A 12,667-nucleotide genomic window follows, 5' to 3' on the forward strand; every position below is an offset into this window, starting at 1 on the left:
TAATGTTGCTGACACTTTTATTCAAGTTCTGTATAACAAGTCAGCAGGAAGGGTAGGCCTACAACTGGCAGCTAAGCCCCAGTAACAGTGCATAGTAGTATAGACATATTAGGCATAATTGATAGTAATATAGTCACAATACATTACTTAGTTAGTAGAGAAGTGCATAATTGTAAGACAGTACAGTACACTTTTTATTCAAATATATATAGTTTTGAATTTGAATGATCAGACCTATTTTTTAAGAATATATGCCTCCCTAAATTGTTGCCCAATGGTGTCCTGTGACTGTCCTTGGGAAACCTATACAGTTAGATGAATTGGAAGCAGCATTGCGTTACATGAACAAAGTCATTCAACCAGGTTTAGATGGGATTCCAGATCATTTCTATAAAACTGTTGGCCCCAACTTGGCCACCTGATTTTGGATATGATCCAACGCCAACGATCCATAAGAATTGGCTCTTTTTTCAAGAGGTGTTAATACAGCCACAATTACATTACTTCTTAAAAAGGGCAACGACCCAAGTGAGGGTGTGCACATCGGTTGTCCTCTCTCCTTGTTAAATATATGTGAAGGTGCTGGCCCTTCGCCTGGAGCCTTTTATGACTCAGCTCATAGACCCTGATCAAACTGGGTTTATAAAATCTCACCTAACGTCAGATAATATTCGTAGACTTGTACATATTATTGATGCAGCCTCTATTAGCCAAACCCCCATGTGCCATACTTTAGTTTAGACGTGGAGAAATCCTTCGATCACCTGGAATGGCATTACCTGTTGTTTAACCTCTTAAGTCCTAGCCCTATTTTCTGAAATCCACCTAAAAATATATACCTAAGTAAATGGAAGATTGCTCCACTTCTACCAAGGCCATTTGCATGTTCTTACATCTATGGATCCCAGGGAATGTATTCCCAGTGTCAGAAATATTGTGTCTGTTACTAGGCTTGAGTAAATTGTAATGAACCGAAGGAGAATATCAATTATATTATTTCTTTAAAGGTCCTGTGTCTTATAAATTGCCTTTTCCAGTGTTTAGCATTGTTTTCTAGCAATGTGTGGGTTGTATCAAAGGGGTCTGTGTCTCTAATTCTCATTTTGGCTCATCAGTCCAGTCATATGTCACTAGATCCTCTCTCACTGAACTAAGCTATTCTGAATTCTCTATGGCTGTAGCGCACACTCAACCATTATTTATTGTAGTACGCAAGCAAATGCGTGGAATTGAAGTTTAAGTTTAGTTAGCATTGGGTTAGCATTTAAAAATGTTATGAGCAAAACGGGCAAGATATGTTGTGCTGTTCCTGACTGCCAAGCAGCGAATACATCCTTGCATTAATTTCCTGATGATGTCGTGCTCCGCCAGCAATGGGCCAAGTTTGTTTTGTTTTTGGAGACCCGCCCAAATGTGTACCGCCCATTTTAGGAAGGAGGACAGTGAGAATCAAGGACTTTATAATGCTGGGATAATTTCCAGGATGATTTCCAGGCTGTTACTAAAGAAGGGAGCTGTACTGAGTAATCGAGTATTCGGGACCCACAAAGAAAATATCGAATCAGTAAATACAAATGTTGTGAAATTAGTCATTGATTCACTGTCGGGGTTATATTTATTATGGACAGAAGTTATCAAATCATTACTCAGCAACTGTCAACTGTCTGCATAAGTGTATTAACGTTACTATTTTACTGTAGCATTCTGCGTTTAGCGATTTCCTCTTTCTTATACAATAGGAATGGGAAGAACGTGGGTGTTCCTATGACTTGTATTCAGCTTACAGCTTCGAAACTCCACTTATTTTGTTTTTACAATGTCAAAGCCTTTAAAATATAATCAAAACGTTCCCGCATTTCTGTCCGCTTTATCGTTTTATGACAGAAATCTGATAGTGTATGCGCGTTCACGCGAGGGAAGTCAGATTCTGGCAGGGAGTCCGAATTTGGCACAACACCGGCCGAGGCATTATTTGTCGCAGAGTTGAGAGCTCCCCTCAGTCCACACTACAGCTGGGCGAACGCCTAAAATGGCGATTTCTTAGAGCAGGGGTGGGCAATTATTTTTCCCGGGGGGCCGAATGAGCAGCTGAAATATGTTGGAGGGCCGGGCCAAAATTCCAAACTCAATTATGCATAATATACATTTTATTCTATATAAAAAGCAGTAAATGGCATTGTGTTGACCCCTGGTAAGAGTGGTATGTTATTATTTGGCAATTAAAATGTGAGGTTAGCTTTCAAAAATATAATTTATTCAAATAGAATTTATTTCCAAAATGATAAACAAAATGTGAAACATTAATAACAAAGGGCATGTATGAAAAAGTGCTATACAAATAAAGTTATTATTTTGAGTTTCATATACTATTGAAACAAGGATTTCTTAGCTTTCTAAAGACATCACATCATCTTATAGCAAAATAAACAAGACATGAAAAGTGTCCCAGTAGCCTTTTTTACTCTACATGCCTATATTAAAATTTAATGTTTTCAGAAACTGTGCAAAAAAAGAAAAAAAATATCAAGTGTCCCATTCACTTGTTATATTTCCACATTTTAGTGTTCTTCAGCTCTTTTTTTTTTTATTCAGTGTGATAAATCCAGTCTCTGTTGAGCTTTAACAAGTCCATCAAAGTCAGGTTGCATGTCTGAGGTGGAGATGCGAAGCACAGCTGCCAGATGTTCATCAGTGAGAGAGGATCTGTACCTGGACTTGGTAAACGTCATGACTGAGAATGTCTGTTCACATATAGGTGGATCAAAGCAGTGGCGGCCCGTACTATCTACTGTGGGTGTCGCAGCCGGGGGTTCACTTTAGGTCGAGTTGAAAATGTAACGTTAATAAATGCTCTGGAGCAATCTCTCTCTCTGTCTCTCGGATCAATCCAATAAAATAATTAACACATGTATATGTTGTCATTTTAAACAACTCACCATTCATTCATTCATACACTATGCATCAGCAGCAGCTAAATTAATGTTATAGTTCACACACAGCAGCGCGTTTTGAAGCGCTATTATCATCTCAGCAAGGCAGCACCGTCATACTTTCCGTAGCCACATTTCTCGGAGACACAGGAACACAGCATCGCTGTGTTGAGAGAGAGAGAAAAGTGAGAGAGACTCACTGTTTAGTCGAAACGTCAGGGCAGGAGGGCTTGATAAAGTGTATAATCCACTGTCCCACAGTCCCACAGTCCCAGACTGTTGATGTATATCCAGACCACTGTCCAGACTGCATCCGCCATATTATAGCTTCTTGTTAGCCAAGTGTTAGCTTAGCACCACACAACACAAGTACTGTGATGATTTATTTTGCCCATTTCCGCGTCGAACAGACTGCAAACTACCTGGCGTTCTATCGCCATGCTCTAAGACAAACTCTAACCTTAACCAACTTTGAAAGAGTGCCTAAGCTTAACCGTTGAAAGAACTTGCCGTCACGCTCTAAGACAAATAGCTGCATCTCACAACAACACAAGTTACAAAACAGAAAGCAGAGTAGAACTCTAGCAGTGATCTGACTATAGTGCTCTTTCAGTAGTGAATCAGACTGCAGGTCAATGAGTTCAAGCTGAACATCAGTGGGTTGCACTATCAACACTGCAGGTAAAGGGAGAGGAAACCAGCTGCATTTCATCCTCAACCTTTTTGAAAATCTGGAAAACGCCCTTGAAAATTTCATCATGCAGTGCTCCCTACATGGATGAGTACCTGTGCCGGTGATCAGCTGATGGTTTGACTTCTTTCAGGGTTTTGCATGTGTTTGAGATTGTTGCTGCCTAGTTGCCTTGAAATTAATTGCAACTTTGTCATGAAGGCTTTCACATGGCTATGCATTTCATGAGCAAAAAATGCCCTGCAGTTGTGTGCTCAGTAGGGATGCGTACCGTTCACATTTGAACCGATACGGTACCCAACGGTACCTTTTTTCTGTACTTTAGTCTCTAAAAATGTTATCTACCTACCTCAGTGTGAAAAAAAGAAATCCAAACCTTCAAATAACCACACTTTCGACCGTTTTTCAGCTTGCCCCGACTGCTTTGTTGTTGAATCAAGTGAAATCCTAGGTAAGCGTATATTTTGCGTGTGAACGTTGACATGAAAAGAAAAAAGTAAAAAAAAAAAATGTTTAAATTATTTTTTTTATTTTTTTTATTACCATGTAATCTTTCGCGGGCCGGTCAGAATCATCCCCACGGGCCGTACAATGCCCAGGTCTGGCTTAGAGCGAACTATTGAATATTATTATGAAGAGGAAGAGGACAAACGGTGATGATCCATCCATAACATAAGGTGCGTTTTCACGCAGACTATGTTGGATTCTAGTATTTTCAAACAGGCTGGATGTAACGTTGGTTGGTGACTGTCACTCAAAGCGATTTTGCAAGTATGGGCGGAGCCCAGCCCAAAACAGCTTGAAATCTTGAAGTGGGAAAAATGCTGCTTTAGAGTACTTGATTAGAAATGCAAAACAATGAAGGCGGTTAGGTGGCCGAGCGGAGATTGCGGTTCGTCACCAGCCCCGAGCTGAGCTGGATTTACCTGTTCGAATCCAGCTCACAGCTCCGGGGTTGTCACCAGCTTGGCTGGCCGTCTGCACTGATACAATTGGCTGTATCAGAGGGTGGGAGAAGCTGGCGGGGTGGGTCTGGGTCGTTGTAAACAGCGACTCCTACAGTTCGGTCGGGGCGCCTGCTAAGCGCGGATTGGACGTGAGGGGGATAGTGTGGTCCTCCCACACGCTACGCCCTCTCAATGAGAATCCGCGCTGCCAGGTGAAAAGAAGCGGTGATTGGCTGGACGTGTGTCGGAGGAAGCACGTGGTAGCCTCCACTCTCCCAGATGATCTGACTGTAGGGGGTAAGTGCGCAGCGACCAGGAAGGACTGGGAATTGGCATACGACTAACATTGGGATGGGAGAAAATCGGAGGAAAATGGAGGGGGAAAAAGACAAAAAAAAAAAAAAAAAAAAATGCAAAACAATGGTTTATTTTTAAAGAAACCTTACAGATGTGTTCCATAGACTCACAGGAATTGTGTAAAATTGCCCAAATAGTGAAAGGAATAGGAAAACATGGGACCTTTTAAAAAAATTGCATCGTTGACAGTGAATAACCACCATGCTAAAAATGACCAGACATGAACAATTCAGCACCTTCTTGAGATCACGTGTACAAAAAATCTAAGCAAATGAATAAAGGGAATATGACTCGATTTCATTCTCGGTTCTTCATGCAAGCCTGGTGATACTAAATCCAAATTGAACTCTGGCATTGGAAAGAGTAGATTTTATTAATTTCCTTAGATTTTTTGTACACATGATCTCAAGAAGGTGCTGAACGAGCTCAGTGGCAGTTTTTCATGTCTGGTCATTTTAACAAGGGTGTTATGTACTGTCAAAGATGCAAAGACACTGGGAATACATTCCCTGAGATCCATAGATGTCCCTAGATACCAAGAACATGCAAAGAATTGTAGAATTGGAGCCGGTTAAGGATCGGATGACCCGTATTCTGCTTTTTGGTATTTTCCGCATTTCGATCATCACTTCACTCAACCTATTTCCATTCCATTCTCAAGTTACAAGATGAAACATCAGGTAAGCGTCATTTGACAAGCCATGACCACGTCCGGTTGTGAACGGTCCTGAACTGACCAGTCACCGCTGATGGTGAAAACTATTGACCACCGTTGTAGCCAAAGAGCATCTGCTCCGAAAGCGATCTCAGACGGGCGCTGACAGTGGGGGAAGGTGACACAAGAAGATGAAGAAGTCCTTTGTTTTGACTCGAGAGGCGAAATTAATGGCAGTGGATGGCCATTTTGGATAATCATGCAGAATTTTTTACCGGTACACACATTACAAAAGTGAAACACTCATTTTCCGTGTGATTTTGATAAACTTTGGACCTGTACTACATAAGACTTCAGAACCATTATGTTTTCCAGCTCCTACCTCTCAGCCATAGGTATTTTGGTATGGCAAGGCATGGTTTGGCTTCTAGCCAAATTTTGACATTTGAAATCAATCTGAAATACTTTTTGTCATTTGTGACAAAATCCTCTCATTTGCGTGTCATTTGTGAAAAATAGTCTGTAATAGTCAGACTTGCGCCGTGCACGAGTTTCTCTCTCCCTTTCTCTTTCGCTCTCTCTTTCGCTCTCTCTTTCTCTCTCTCTCTCTCTCTCTCTCTCTCTCTCTCTCTCTCTCTCTCTCTCTCTCTCTCTCTCTCTCTCTCTCTCTCTCTCTCTCTCTCTCTCTCTCTCTCTCTCTCTCTCTCTCTCTCTCTCTCTCTCTCTCTCTCTCTCTCTCCCTCTCTCTCTCTCTCTCTCTCTCTCTCTCTCTCTCGAACTCGAACGCAGTGAGCGCTCTGTAGTATGATCATGATCATTATGATCGACTGGAATAAAAAAAAAAATAGGTTTACTACTTACAGTACATACTGTAGTTGTCTCCTTTGTTCATTAAGTTACCTAAATGTCATACGTGAATTGTGAAACAACTCACCAAAATTGACTATTGCACAACTGATTGAACCTAAGCAAAACAGAATTGCTCCACCTGTAACAGAGCGGCTTTAACCTGCCTGGTAAAAGTGTGCCTGTCCCTTTATGGCTGTCAATTACGGATGCGCTCATATGGGCTCTGATAGCGGATAGGAAGAGAGACGTGATGGGAAGTGAGAGCGGCGAGTTTGCAGGCACGTTGGAACTTTAAATCGGTAGGGGGTGCGGCCTTTGAGCCGCCCGCGGGGGGGTCGCCAGATGATAAAAAATAAAAATAAAAAATAAATTTTTTTTTTTTTTTTTTTGCAGTCAGGCCACTGAACTTAGAAGCAGGCCAGGCCAGTGTTTCTAGTTGCACCAGCGCAATAGTTAGATAACCTAGGTGGGGAACAACCAGGAGATCACTGCAACTCACACAAGTTGGAGAACTATCTCTCTCTCTCTCTCTCTCTCTCTCTCTTGCTCTCACACACACACAAAGGGAGCTGCATGTGATTGGTGGAGGCGGGACCCTTACAAAAAACTGCTAATCATTGACACATGCTAGCCTGTAATAATCCCCCCCAGAAAAATCTACTTTGCATTTGATATATTGCAATATACCATCACACACACTGGCATTTAAAGGGTTAGAATTATAAAATTAATATGTGGTGTTATGATCAGGGCTGAAGTTGAATAAAATATTGTATTTATCAATTACAAAAAAACTGAAAATCCATAAAGATCTGTGTTGTTGCTAATCATACCATATGCTAGCCTGTTTTTTTAACAATAATTTGTGATGCCATCACAAACACTGGCATTTAAAGGGTACAAATAAAAAAAATGCCTGCACCAGAATGCAGGAAATGAAGTCTTTGTAACAAAAAAAATCCTGGTGGGGGACCCCCTGCTTAAAAAGTGGCCTGACTGGGGCTATATTTTGCACTATATTTCCTGGCCTGAATGATTTCCCCAGTCCGGCCCTGGTTAAAAGCCTCTAATGCGTATTAGTGTGTGTGCGTTTGAACGTTTGCATGTTTCAACCATACATTTCCATTTATTAAAAAAATATATATATTATGAATATTATTATTATTATTATTTTTATTTTTTTTACCTCCTATAATAGTGGGGGTCGCAGCTCTCTGACACCGTTTTTTTTGGGTCGCGGCCTGAAAAGTTTGGGAACCCCTGGTCTAGCCTGTACCTCCCAGACATGTTGCTGGCCCCGTCAAAACAGTATCCTATCAGCCTCTCCATGGGCAGGTCGAGGCGTAAAAGTATTTTATACACAAAAACAGCGTCTCGGCTGTTGTGTCTGGGCCGGGCATTGTAAAAACCCCAAAAGAAGTTCTGAGCTTCCAAGTTGTCATCGGCAAACTGTATATTACACGAGAATTGTTATTTTCCAGTGAGTGACATCAGTGGTTCCGTCAGCGCTCAAGCCAAAGAATGGGCTTTTGGATGCTTTGCCTCTAATTTGTTGCTGAATATCATGGGCAAACAGCTGTAAGATTTCGTTTTGGATGTTGTTGGACATCCAGTTGTCTCTCTTTTGGAGCCAATTCTTCAACTCTGGATCAGACTCAGTGCCCACTCTTTCCATCATGAGCTGCTATAACACCCCATCCCTATTTGCATCATCCCTCAGTGGAAGCCCCTGGCGCCTGAGGGGGGGGTATAGGGGAACAGACTCAGTTAACTCTTCAATACCTGATCCTGAGGCTGAACCTGTCGTCTCTGTCTCTCTCTGACGTTTATCAGATTTAGTGGGACTGTCACTGGGACCGGCGGGACGTTTCGAAAATAAATCTGATATTTTTCTTTTCTGCGAGTGAGACATTCTGTGCTAGCAAAGTCTGACTACTAGCTAAAATCGACTGACTGCGCAAGCACTGTATCACAGTAGCTCAGTGGTTCGTGGCGCGTGGGAAGGGCGGGAGACGGGAGGTGAATACAATTAGTTGTTTCACCTGTCATTCAATCAGTCTGTGACAGTCTGTCATCACTCGAAAATCTACTCTGCTGCAATCTTGTCGGTTTTACACGTATGATTGTGTACGTACAGTAGTGTAATGAATGAATGAAAACTTTATTTAACAGATTGGAGAATGGCTACAATACAGTACGGCTCAATACACACAATATTAAAATGGTGAAGTGCTTTGAGCAGGATAAACTTATAATATACAGTGTTACAGTTATACAGTTACAGTATATAATATACAAATATATAAATACTGTCATAAAAAAAAACATAAAAAAATATATATAGGCCTATATATGATTTTTTAAATTTTAATTAAATTTTTTGCAATAACTGAGGGGGAGTGCAGCAGCATCCCCGCACCCCCCCTTCCAACGTGCCTGCGAGTTTGGATGTTTGTTTCAATGAAGGAAGACGTGCAGCTGATATAAAGAACAGTGAGAAAGTGAACCGTATTGGATAATGTTGAAAACGCGCAAGTAAACCTTACCTGGCACGGGATGACCAACGTGGATTAGTCCGGACATCTACCTGATCATCTTCTTCACCCAACGCGAACTTCGGTGCGGTAGGCTACATGCTGCACTGTGTTTGTTTGCACCTGTTCCGAGGCTGTGACGCAAGCGTCTCCGACTCCAACATTCCCCTCTCCAAGCTTCCTACGGGCGGCTACACATAGCCGACACCTCACGGTCCTCTCCAGCCCCAAGCCCAAACGCCCCTCTCTCCCCCCTGCACTCGCATCAGCCCCAAGCCAAACGCCCCTCTCTCCCCCCTGCACTCGCATCAGCCCCCAAGCCAAACGCCCCTCTCTTCCCTCTGCACTCGCATCACACACACACACACACACACGCACACACATCTTTTCTTTTGAGACTTTCTATTTTTCATTAATTCGCTCATTTGCGTTGCGGTCATCACAAACTATTGAAAGTCTGAACTATTGACAAACGCATATACATGTTCACGAACTGAACTGAACTGAGGCTACGTTTAGACGAGCGTTTTGTGAACAGAAACCGCAAAAGTCGTCTTGCGGTTTCACTTTTAATTTTGCGTTTAGACGAGCGTTTTGGGGTGGAATTCTCTGTGCAGACGAGGCTGTAACGACGGAGCACCGCTGTCACACGATTGGCGCATATGTCACATGACGTGCTGTGAAGACCCGCCCTACTCTGCCTCTGATTCGCAGACTGTGGATGGGGAATGTGATTGGACCAAAGCAGAGTCACTCACAGACAGTGGGTCCACTCACGCCGCGGGACAGATTCTTGTGTATTTAACCCTTTCACTGCCACACGACAGCCGGTTGTGTGATAGTAAAGGGTTAACCTTCTGTCGTGTGGCAGTGAAAGGGTTAAAAGTACTGCTATAACGCTACGTTCAGAACACAGAACGGCGCGGGCCAGTCGAGGCAACTGCTGGCCCTGTAATTGGAATGAGTACACTTTAAATCCTTTAACGAGGATCCATTGGAGGGCAAGTCTGGTGCCAGCAGCCGCGGTAATTCCAGCTCCAATAGCGTATCTTAAAACTGGACTGATTCTTGTGTCTTTAAAAGTACTGCCAATGTAGCCTTCAAGTGATCTCCGTTGATATAGTCAGACATACTTGCTTTGTTTACGTCTCGGCTACTGGCGCTTACCTGCTACCTGTGACGTAAGCAGTACGCGCGACCAGAGCCGTGACAACCCTTTCGTCATCGTTTTAACAGATTTATACGGTTTGATAGTTTAGACGAGAGCGCAAAGGATTTGCGTTTCTAGGAATTCCACCCTGGAAGGTAGTCTCACTTTTTTGCGGTTTCATCCCGTAAAAACGCTGTTTCCGTATAAACGAAAGGCACATCCGTAAAAATATTTTTGCGGATTCACCTGCTAGCGTTTCCGTCTAAACGGGCCTGAGTGACCTGACTGGTTTATGGGAGTTTAATCACAGGCTGGACTGAAAATGAATTGTTTGTTTAATGAAATGTTTGCTTATGATTTTGACTTGAATCCAATACATGGACATTTTGATTTTGAATTGAGCACGACTCTTGAGTGTTTTTTGAATTTATGAAAAGGTAATTGATTGTTACATTTTAGCAAACTAACCTATGATTTAGCTTGCTCAGTAGTCTAGGCCTACTATTTATTAGATTATTTGTCTACCTTTATGTGGTACAGTCTTATGCCGGAGCTATAGGCCTAATTAACCAATTAAAAAGGTAATTTGATTTGCATTGGCAGGGTTTGGCCCTGTCTGGCGCCCCCAACAGGAAAAATATTATAGGCACTATAAGTAGACACAGCTACATAAAATGGCGCCCAACGTGGGGCCTAGCTGAACCAAGGTTTAGATAACTCCACTATTTTGGGAAATTAGCTTATTTAACATCTTCCCTGGAGTTAGACAAGAAGATGCATACCTTTTTTGTCTCTGTGCGTGCATTTTAGCTTTGGGAATAGATGCTCCGTTAGCATAGCTTAGCTTCATCACTGGAAGTGAGGCAGGACAGTAGCCTTACAGTGCCTTACAGTGTATTGCAAGGTCTGACATTGACCAAACTTGATATGCATGACCTTGGTGGGCTCTAGGTCAACTCCTGAAAAGGGGGTCAATGTCAGACTTTGCAATCAAAAGTTAGGGGGCTAATAACCCTTGCCATAATTTCAGTGCGCCCCTAACTTTTGATTGCAAGGTCTGACATTGACCCCCTTTACACCCTTCTCCATGAGTATCTATGGGCGGAAGTCTTTCCATTTCAACCAGGTAGTGCTAATGGTCCTAGGAAGGAGAAACGACACTACACAAGGAAATTATGCCTGATAAGTGCTCTTCCTCCTCCTCTCGCTCCTTGGAGGCCGTGTCCACCGGCTTGGCCGGCCCGAAGATGGAGGCCCTGCTGCCGCCGCCGCCGCCGCTGGAGGCCGGGGGAGCAGCTCCTCCTCCTTCCAACAGGTGCTGGAAGCAACCTGTATTCCAGAAAGAAGGATTCTGGAGCACTTCCGATATCCCTTGCACAGGTATGGGAGGAACAACACAAATATGCCAAGATTGAGACCATCTTTAAGGCTCTGGCAGAGGAAGGAAGTTCTGTGGAAAATGACTGGAAGATAAGGTGTACCGAAAAACTCAAGGACAAGATGGACAGTTTCATTATCGGTTCTATGTCCCAGCAACCCTGATTCCGCAAGTCCTCCAGGCTTACCATGAGAACCCGCTATGTGGACATGGGGATATCTTCAAAACCTACAAGAGGCTTCAGGAAGTGGCATTCTGGCCAGGAATGTGGACCGATGTCAAGGCACATGTTAAATGCTGTGTGAAGTGTCAGAGCCTGAAGTCCGACAACAGGAAGCCTGCAGGAAGGATTCAGCAACACTCAGTAAGGGGACCAAATGAGTTGCTAGCAGTTGATATAATGGGACCCCTTCCAAGGAGTCCAGAACAGAATGAATATCTTCTTGTCCTAGTGGACTATTTCACAAAATGGGTGGAATTCTTCCCCATGCGACAAGCGAACTCGCAGACGATCGCCCGCATCCTGAAGAAAGAAATCTTTACGAGATGGGGTGTGCCAGATTTTATACTGTCAGACAGAGGATCACAGTTTGTGTCGTCTTTATTCAAGGAACTCTGTGAGAAATGGACAGTGACACCCAAACTTACGACAGCCTATCACCCACAGACAAACATGACAGAACGGGTGAATCGCACTCTGAAGTGTATGATCTCCTCCTACGTGGAAGACAACCACAGGAAGTGGGACCAGTACTTACCAGAGTTCAGATTTGCCTTGAGGAAACCACAGGAGTTACCCCTGCAGAGTTGCAGTTTGGAAGGAAACTGAACAGTCCAATGGATAAGGTCCTGAGAGGCAAGACTCTTCCTCCTGATGCTCAAGTATATGATGTGGTTCATCAGCTGAAGACTCTCCACGCCAAAGCCGAGGAAAGTAGCAACAAGGCTCGTGTGAGACAGCTACGGAATTACAACAAGAACAGGAGGGATGTCAGTTTCAAGTTCCAAGAAAGGGTGTGGGTAAGGAACTGTCCACAGTCCAGTGCAGCCAAGAACTTTACTGCCAAGCTGGCCAGCAAGTGGATTTATTTTAATTAAGATTAATCTAATTTATTAGATTATTTGTCTACCTTTATGTGGTACAGTCTTATCCCGGAGCTATAGGCCTAATTAACC

The sequence above is a fragment of the Notolepis coatsorum genome, assembly GCF_963971535.1.
Source record: "Notolepis coatsorum genome assembly, chromosome: 9".
NCBI lineage: Eukaryota > Metazoa > Chordata > Actinopteri > Aulopiformes > Paralepididae > Notolepis > Notolepis coatsorum.